Here is a 10,798-nt window from a genome sequence, read left to right as displayed (position 1 = left end):
GCTCCTCCTCCTTCTTCTCCTCTTCTCCTTTTTTTTTTTTTTAAAGGGGTCCCACAAATTTATAAGAAGTTTCAGGCTTCACAGAATATAGATCCATCTCTGGTACCTGACACATAGTAAGAGATCAATAAATGTTTTCTGAATGCATAAATGACTATATACCATAATTAAGATCTAATGAAATTATGGTACTAGAAATTGAATCTTATTAAGAATTCCCTTGAAACACCAGGAAATTACAAGGAAAAATAAATCTAATTTGAAACACCCCTCAAGCAGTGAAGATAATTGGGTATCTGCAGTATCTTGATATTTTGAGTAATCTTTTAAAAAATAGAACCCCCGCCCCAGAACAAAAGATGCTAAGTGGTAACCAACTGAGAGTGCAGCTAAAGAGTGAAGAGGAACATTGCCACCCCAAAATATGCGTCTTTGGGATACTGATTACTTTAAGAAACTGGTTATTTTTAAGAAACAAAAGACTCAGGAGAACCTATGACCTTACCCCTCACTGATTAAAAGAGTCTAGATAGAGGATCTGCTCCAGAAAAGGAGCTATCTATCATCATAGATAACTACCATTTAATATGAACTAAATGTGATAGACATGGAGTAACCTAACAAGACTTTTTTGATTAAAGTCCTCTCATTGTTTGAGGTTGGCCTAGCAAACAATTGTTTACTAAGCACTAACTTTTTTCATCTCCCTGTGAACTGCCTTCCTTCCCTTTGAAGTCTCAGACCCCTAACTTCCTCTCCTTAGTCCAGAATAACATATATACCTCATTTTGTCTTACTATCTTTGGAATTTTCATGCTTATGTGAATTCCCTGTGCATATGTATTAAAACTTGACTTTGTCCTGTTCACCTGTCTAATGTCATTTTAATTATTCGACCAACCAGAAGAACTAAGAGGGAAAAGGAGAAATTTTCGCCTTCCCCGCAAAAGCTCTTAAGTACATTTTTCAGTCAGCACAAGGTTTTACCTTTTGTCTAAATCCTAAATATAAGCCTCATGGGTCATTTATTTCAGCAATCTGGCTATATCCTGAAATAATTTAGAGAACCTATTTCCAAAAGCAAAGGAGATGGAAATTTTCTGTACACATCCCACTGGTAATTTTTACATTATATATTCTTTGGACTTCCAAACACCAATTTATAACTGGCTCCTAACAAACTACAACTGAAATGCCAAAAAAAACTTCAAAACATGAGGTAAAAAATCTGATCCAAATATTCCAAACTTAAAAAAATTCTGCTAAACAGAATGTTAAATAATATAAGATTGAAGAAAGACACCAGAGATGATGTTCAACTCCTCTTCCCAAGAAAGTAGGATGTTGGTATGGTAAGTAAATAGAGGAGATCTTGGCAGAATCCAACTATCAACCCCTAATTCAGAGGAATAAAGAGTGGCAGAAAGTATAGATCACAGACGTTAAGGGACCATTCTAATGAAACACCCTGCCCACGTATAAAAGGCCTTCGAAAGCCACAGGAATTGGAAGCCTTCAGAGCACAACCACACCAAACATAAGCCACTGGTGATGTGGTATTTCCCCTCCTAGAGCGGAGCTGCAATAGGAAAGACACTGACTAAGGCCATACCATGTATATGAAATAAAATGCTAGAAAGCTGAAATTTCACCAAACACACAAAAAAGAAACTCTTGGGATATTAGATTATAGATCCAGTCATGTAAATTTATACCACTAAGCTCTCTGGCTTAAAGATTGGAGAGAAGGTACTCCACAACACAATGTATAATGTGGAAATCCAAGGAGGATTTCTTTCTCTGGTTTTTCCTCTCTTCTTTTATACTGAAAAAAAAAAAGGAGTTTATGGGACAATTCTGCAACGTAAATAACCTAGTAGCAAGGAGGAAAGGGCCTATTTTTCACTCCTCAATTCGTCAACTATTCATCGAGTGCCTACTGTGTAAGATTCTGCACCCAATTCCAATGTGTGTGGGAGGGAAGGACGGGGGTTCACATACCACCAAGCAAGTAATTCTCCAACACCAGCTGAGTGTCCTACAATTCATCTCAATTCTGAGACTATCTAACCAGATATAGCATCATTTCCACAGGGTGAGGGCTCAGTCCCACATGACAGCCCTCCACCACCACTTTAGATGCCAGTCACAAACCCAGGTTATCACCTGTGCTTCGGACCAATGGACGATAGACTGGAAGTTCCAAAAACACCCTCCTTAGGTTATAGGATAAGGGCTCAGTCTCATAACACTGCCCTCCACTTGGGATGCTAATTGCAAGTAGTAGGTTAGACACAATTTCTGTCCAACTTCCTTCAAATCAGAGATTCCCATGACCGCTTCTATCAGTTTGATTAATTTGCTAGAGTGGCTCACAAAACTGAGAGAAACATTTTACTTTCAAGATGACTGGTTTATTATAAAAGGATGTAAACCAGGAACAGCCAGATGGAAGAGATGCATAGGGCAAGGTATGTGGGAAAAGGCAAAGAGCTTCGATGCTCTCTCCAGGCTCACCACTCTCCCTGAAGCTCCATGTTTTCATCAACCTGAAAGATCTCAAAACCCCAGCCTTTTGGGTTTTTATGGAAGCTTCATTACAGACATGATTGGGTAAATCATTGGCCATTGGCAACAGATTCAACCTTCAGCCTCTCTTCCCTCCCCAGAGGTCAGAGGGGGTGGGACTGAAAGTTCCAACTCTCTAATTTTTTGGTTGGTTTTCCTGGCAACTGGCCCCTATCCTTAGGGACTTTTCAAAAGTCACCTCATTAACATAAAAAAGACACCTTTATTGCTCTCATCCGTTAGGAAATTCCAAGAGTTTAGGAGCTTTGTGCCACAAATGGGTGATGTGGAGATAATTCCGAGATGTCCTAAATTAATTACATCTGGCTGGAGGGTAGAAGGAAAAGATAGGAAAGGTTAATTAGTTAACAACTACTGTGTTTCCCCGAAAATAAGACCTAGCCAGACCATCAGCTCTAATGCGTCTTTTGGAGCAAAAATTAATATAAGATCGGGTATTATATTATATTATATTATATTATACCTGGTATTGTATTATATTATGTTATGTTGTTATGTTATATTATATTCCCGGTCTTATTTTACTATAAATATTAAAATAATATAAATATTAAAATAAGACCGGTCTTACATTAATTTTTGTTCCAAAACACGCATTAGAGCTGATGGTCCAGCTAGGTCTTATTTTCAGAGAAATATGGTAACTGCAAGACGCAAAACCAACAAAAGACTGCTTATATCCCTGAGTGTATGTTGAACCTGAATTAAATTCTAGGTGGCTACTTCCGAGATTATCTCAAAGAGAACAGCAGGTGCCATAGACAAACCAGTCATCTCAGCTTCTTGCTTACACGTGAACTTTCTGGACTGTTTCCCATAACCAAACCAAAGGAGTGTAGACCAAGAAGGGACCACTTACGAGGTGTGACCAAAAATACAGTGAATGTTTAAATGAAAAAAATTTATTACAGTAAAAGACACATTGCCATTAATCCCCTCAAAATATTCCCCCTTGCTTCAAAGACACTTATCCCATTATTGTTGTCTCTTTCTGAAGCAGTTCTGGAAAGTCCTCTTTCCTGAATCAATTCAAAACGTATACCTTTCATGGTCATTTGACTTTGGGGAAGAAGCAGAAGCAGCATGGTGACAGATCCGGTGAATAAGGTGGACGAGGACACACCGTGATGTCTTTATTTGACAGAAATTGCCATATCAGAAGTGATGTGTGACACGGAGCCGTTCCATTGTGATCATAAAATATGGTGAAATGCTATTGCCAAGTGCCATCCAAAGGAAAGGCAGGGGTCTTCAATATAGGAAGCGGCATATAGAACCTTAGTAACAGTGTGTGACAAGTTTCAACTTACTCAGTGCAGTAGTCATGTGTGAGCTACAGTTGAGAGAAGTTGTGTTTTAAAGTGTGCTGTAAAGCATCTTCCATCATGACAACGCTCCGTGTCACGCATCACTTCTGCTACAGCAATTTCTGTCAAATAAAAACATTACAAAATATCCTCATCCACCTTATTCATCGGATCTTGCACGTTGTGACTTTTGGCTCTTCCCCAAAGTTAAGATGACCATGAAAAGTAAACGTTTTGAATCAATTCAGGATATCAAGGCAGCCACTACACCGCAACTAAAGATACTCACAAAAGATTTCCAGAACTGCTTCAGGAAGTGGCAAGAACAATGGGATAAGTTTGAAGCAAAGGCAAGTGTTTTGAGGGGGATTAATGGCAATGTGTCTTTTACTGTAATACGTTTTTTTTTTGTTTAAACATTCACCGTATCTTTTGATCACACCTCATACTAAACATGACGAGCTCAGGGGAGGCCTGCATAGCAGGCCTTACAAACTCAGAAACCGAAATTAACCACATAGGATGGTCTGAACATAAAAATTCCTAACTATAGGCAGGTCATGGCCGGTAGTCACATCCTTAGCCAATAGCTTTCTTGACAAAGGTCAATCTTTACCTTAAATGAGCCTGTCTATTGTCTTTTTGCATCTAAGATTACATACCCTTGCAATGTCAGCACAATCCCTTTTTCAAGACTCCTCAGGGCACAACCCACTGCACCAGAGCATCAAACTACAGAACCCCTCATTGTTATCTTGTTCCCTGAATGAATGCCATCTCTATGTGCTGTAAATGTTAATTAACTATCCTGTACCCACCAATGTAAAAAAAGCATGTGTCTCTCCATTTCACTTTTTATCCAATCCCAGAGATTTCCCCACTCTGCTTTCTCCCACCCCCTTAATCTACCATCAATGGTTACGTCTCCTCCTTTGATTCTAATGTATAAAATCAGCTGCAAAACTGCCATCCTTTGAAGCATTTCCTTAATCCACTGAGATTTTGTTTCCCAGCAATTGGCTCAAATAAACTCATGAAATTTCTCTACAGGTTTGGATGGTTTTTACGTCAACAGGAGCCAAAATGTCTTCCTTCCTTAAGGGCTCTGTACCTATCCCAAAACTAGCTCCTCTTCACCTTCTCCAGTTCCATCTATAGCCAATGTAAATTCTTTCAAAACAAAGTACATCTTTCTTTGATGTATTACAAAAAGCTCGCGGCGGGGGTGGGGGGCAGTTAAACTCAGCTGGTTAGAGCGCCGTGCTCTTGACAACAAGGTTGCCAGTTCGATCCCCACATGGGCCACTGTGCGCTGCACCCTCCACAACTAGATTGAAACGACTACTTGACATGGAGCTGACGGGTCCTGGAAAAACACACTTTAAAAAATCAGTAAAAGATTAAATAAAAAAAGCCCATCGACTCCAGGACTGTGGACAGGTTGCCTTCTCCACCTAGCCCTACTGCTGGTGGGTTAAGACTTCATGCTTCGGGAGCTGGTCCTTTCCTGGCTAGCATATGACTCAATAAACCCTTTCTTTTAGAAAAGCTTTAGGCCACCTACGTTTTTTGCCCACATGTAGATTATACTGGGGAGGGAGAGGAAACAGACAATAAACAACAGATATTTTCTAAAAATCAGTTTGATAGGGTAGGTAGACAGGTAGAAATGAGCAGAAGGACAGACCTAGCCCCTATTAGAAGGCCCCTTGCTGCGGCTCCTACTTGGGTCAAGACCCCTTGCCACTGCCCTCACTTAGGGCACCAATGCCTTACTAGCCCAGCAGGATTCCCGGCTCACACATGCCCCTAAATCAAAGGGATGTGTTGTTAGAAGCCAGAGAAGAAAGACACGCCGCTTATCAGAATATACATCCTGCTTATCAGGACCATTTTAGTGAGCTTATCAAAGAAATCACAAAAAGAAAATTGACAGAAACAACCTTGAGAATGAAAAGGGAGAACTGGGCACCTCAGCAGGAGAGACAGACATAAGGAGACAGAGATAAAGATTGACCTTTATCAAGGAAACCGAAGGCCTAGGATGTGACTACCTGCCCTGACTGGCTTTTGTTAAAAATGTTTATGTTCAGACTATTCTACATGGTTACTTTCAGTCTCTGAGTTTGTGAGGCCTACCATGCAGGCCTCCCCTGAGCTTGTCAGATTTAGTATGTGGTCCCTTTTTCCTCCATAGATATGAGAGGAAGAGAGGAATCAAGGATGATTCCAAGAGCATTGGCCTGAGCTACTAGAGAGTTGGAGTTGCCATTAACTGAGCTGGAGAAAGTTTATGTGGAGATTTAGAGGTGGGAGATCAGGAGTTTGGTTTTGAACATGTTAAGTTTGGGATGCCTACTGAACATCCAAGTGGAGATACAGAGTTGGCAACAGGAAAAATGAAATGTTTAGAGTACAAATATAATTTTAGGAGTCCTTAAATAGTTTTTAAAAACAAGACTGGATGAAGGAGTGAATACACAAAGAAGAGGACAAAGAACTCAGCCCTGGGACACTTGAACACTAGTAGGCAGGGAGAAGAGGAGATCAGAGGAAAGGAGACTGAGGAATAAAAACCAGTGAGACAGGAGAAATATTCAATGTCATGTTCCGAAAAGACAAGTACTCAGCGCTGTAATCTGTGGCTATATTACTGGATGTTGACTTGGGTAATATATAAACAGTAGCTTGAATTCTTTTTTAATGAGAGAAATTAAATTCTTATAAATTTGAAAATTTCTGTAGCTTTAAATATTCAGTGGTAATTTTTTAGACTTTGCACATCTTCAGAAGAAAAATAAAGCTATATCCATTTTGTAGGGGGAAAAAGAAACTCCATTTGTAAAAGAAAAAACTATCTCTCTAAGCCAAATTCTGGTGATTTCCATAAATTCATAACAACAGTTATAGTTTATTTATTAGTTTACCAGCCCAAAATAGTCACACGACTTTACTATTGACATTATGTTCTAAAAATTGATCATAAGTTTTTAATTAACTCAAACTTACATAGAACGAAAGAGTAAAACAATTGTTTAAAGTACTCCACTACTCCATGAGAAAGGGTCATTGTTAATTTATGGTTTATATAAAGAACAAAGGGAGTGGACTGTGGATAACTGGAATATTTCTATAAAATACTATGGTAAACACAATTCATTCCAATTCTTTCATAGCACCCATAGCCTTTAACTAATAAGAAAACTTTAAAAGTCCTATATTAGAAATCACAAGAAGGGCTATTCATTATTAATACTAATTTATTCTTCAGATTTCTATGATTTAAACATGCAAGTAAAATTGTACAGAAGTTTACATTAAAATTTTTATGCTTCTTTAAAAAAAATTTTTAGCATGTACCATTATATAAAGTATACTATGAATACAGAAAATTGTATATTCGGAATGTATTTTTTAGCTAGATACTTATTGCATCTGATACTTATTTTTTCAGGCATTCACAAAAATTGTTGAGAGCCAACTATGAACCAGCTTCTGAACTAAGTGCTGAGAATACAGCAGTGAAAAGACAAAAATTCCTGCAGTCTTGAAACATATTCTATGAAAAAAGTCTTACCAGGTAAAAGGAAACTTGATGAGGTATTTCTCAAAATGTAGTTCTCTGACATTCTGCACTATATCAGTGCTGTATGTTAAACATGATGAAGATCTGTGTATTTTACCACATTTAAAAAAAAGATGGTGATTCTCAGGGACACCACCCCAGAAGCAAGAAATCCAAAAGTGTGGATGGGGGACAGGAATCTGCATTTCTAACTAAAAAGCATATAATGGTAGAAGCCATTATTAGTAAAAAATTTTTTTTTAGAATGTGATTTTTAGAGTATATTTAAAGTCCTCATAGACCCAGGGTCTTTGGTCACATCTAAAAAGTCATTATAAGGACATGAAAATCTAAATCTAAGTGTTTTTCTTCTAAATTATGAGCGGGTGGATTCAAACCTGTTGAAATACATTCGACTGAACTGACATTCATCTACACCAAATAATGCAAACTACTTCTAAGAAAAATCTTATTGAGGGAAAGAAGAGGATATTTTCAGCCTGGTACATATTTAATCTCTAAGCTTTTAAGACCTTGTAATAGCCTAAAGGAACAAAAATTTTAAAAAGAAAGAAATTATAAACATTTTCTCCCTGTAACATCCAATCACTTTAAAAGGTCAGCCTTAAGGCTGTCTCATGTCAAAGCTTCCTTTGTTCCCCAGACATATCCATCATATAATGTACTATTGCTCAAAATTTCTTTAATGGATGATAATCTTGCTGTACAGTACTAAAAATTAAGATTTTTACCCATCATTGGCTTACATTGCTAGAGGGACCAGAGGTTTTGGTTGCTTTTTGTTTACCATTTTTTATTTAAGAACAGATTAGTGAGTCATAAACTTTCTGTTGTTTCCTAGCTCTTGACTGGCTTAGACAAGTTTAGATCCAGTGAAGTTTTCCCATATGCTAAACATACTGTAATACTGACTTGCCACACTTATTTGAGAAATAATCAATAAAAGTGATTTAAAGAAACACAAACAACCTGTGAGAATTACCACCTGGGTGCTTGCTGATGGAGAGTAAAGAAAATAAAGGCTGCAGGCTGTGTAGCAATGCACTGGATTGAAAGGGGATAGAACTTTCTTATATATCATAAACTGTCCAATTGTGATACTTGCTAGAGACGAGAAGCACTTTTTATAAGTTATTTTTTAAACAGATGTCCCTAAACATTAAACCTTCAAGAGTATGATGGTGATATTTTTTCTAAAGCTTTGTATTTTGATGAGGTCAATCAAGACATCTACTGTGTGCCCTACACTACAAGTACTCAAAGAAATCTGCAAGGTTAAAATATGCTCCCTGCCCTGGACAACTTTCCAATTTTGTTAGACAATCAAGATGTATATGCTGGGGCCACCTGGTGGCTCAGGCGGTTAGAGCTCCGTGCTCCTAACTCCGAAGGCTGCAGGTTCGACACATTCCCACATGGGCCAGTGGGCTCTCAACCACAAGGTTGCCAGTTCAATTCCTCGAGTCCCGCAAGGGATGGTGGGCTCTGCCCCCTGCAACTAAGATTGAACACGGCTCCTTGATCTGAGCTGCCGCTGAGCTCCCGGATGGCTCAGTTGGTTGGAGCGCCTCCTCTCAACCAAAAGGTTGCCTGTTCCACCCGCAAGGAATGGTGGGCTGTGCCCCCTGCAACTAAGACTGAAAGGACATCAACTTGAAGCTGAACGGCACCCCACACAACTAAGATTGAAAGGACAACAACTTGACTTGGAAAAAAGTCCTGGAAGTACACACTGTTCCCCAATAAAATCTTTAAAAAAAAATGTTGTATATGCTGAAATAATTAGGTAGTATCTATACATAGGGGTGAGGGGCTAAATAGCAGTGTACTTGATAAGTGTCATTGGTGGTCAGAGAAGGAACACATCAGGGTAATCTGGAAAAATACATCCAGTGAAGAAGGTGGGATTTGAGTTAGGCCTCCAGGGTACATGGAATGTGGTCAGGTAGAGAAGAGGAAACACAGCATGTCAGGAGAGATATGCAAATATAGCACAAGTTGGTAAAAATTCTTTGATATGTTATGTAAATTATTAAAATGGTCACTGAAGTCACCAGCCTTTTACAAAAGACCCAATATTATAGTTTGTCAGGATTTTTTTTTTTTTCAGAAATAGGATTTTTTTTTTTTTTTCAGAATGAGCTTTTGTCTCCCAAGTAGTGAGGATGGACTTGTGTGTTTATTCATTTATGCAACATGGCACAGACTAAAGGTAACAGGCCTATTAGGTGCCTGGGTGCCTGAAACTTGTCCTAAGTTGTATCTTTGTGAGCAGTAACCAACGGAGAAATTACAAAGGAAATTCCTTGAGTGGAAGTGAGGCCAGGTTTTACAACCACCAGGGGGAGAGAGCACATTAAAAAAGGACTAAGCCGTTAGCATCTTTTCTAAACCTTAGGAACAGCAATTGCCCATGTCCCACCACTAAAATCGGGTCGCTCCGGTCACAGCTTCTTAGTATGTATTTTTTGAAACAATCACATGTATGTATTCTCCTTAGTATGTATACTCTGAAACAAACACATGTAGAACTTCTTTCAATAAGCTAATGAACTCCCACTTAAAACATCATTCTAACTTATAATCTGATCACACACACATCCTCCTTCTTCCAAGAAGATATTATATGTACCAAAGGTTTAAAATAACTGCAAAATCCCCAAATTTGAAAAAAAGGGAGGGGCAAGTATCTGGCAATTCAATTATTGGTCTCTCAGATCACTCATCTTGTCAGAGGTCCCCCAGCAGTAGACCCTGCGTTTCCTGGTTTCAACTTCCCATCAACAACCCTCTCTCCCCTTTTTCCTCGCCTTCATTGCCTTTCCAAAGCAAAGTCTGACCCTACCGCATGACCTAGAGTTACTTTGGAGGCAGGACCCATTGCCTTGGCAGCCAGCCCCAAGGCCAGCCTGCTGCCCTCATGACTGTGACCTCTGTACATTGCTTTCCTGGGCCAGATAAAAATGTTTGTTCTTTACGGCGAGGGATGCGTCAAAAACTAGATGCATTTATCACCGTGGCGTAATTTTAAGCACTTATACTGCAGACCCAACTACCAAAATGATCATGAATTAGTTCGTGTAATCTGCATAAAAAGCACCCTTGAAGCGGGCTATAGTACTAATACTAGCCCCGCGTCACAGGTGAAGTCACTGAGTCCCAGAGCTAAGCTACGGCGGGAAGTGTTCGCACCCAGCTGGTCTGAGCCTGCCGGGCGCTTGCCTCTGCCTGCGCTTGGGCGCTGATGACGGGCGGTGGGATGTGGGCCCCTGGGGGGCCGGCGTGGACTCGCAGGGCCGGGAACCCTGAATGACTT

This window comes from Rhinolophus hipposideros (assembly GCF_964194185.1).
Source record: "Rhinolophus hipposideros genome assembly, chromosome: 10".
In the NCBI taxonomy this organism is placed as follows: Eukaryota; Metazoa; Chordata; class Mammalia; order Chiroptera; family Rhinolophidae; genus Rhinolophus; species Rhinolophus hipposideros.
This window is presented reverse-complemented; position numbering follows the sequence as displayed.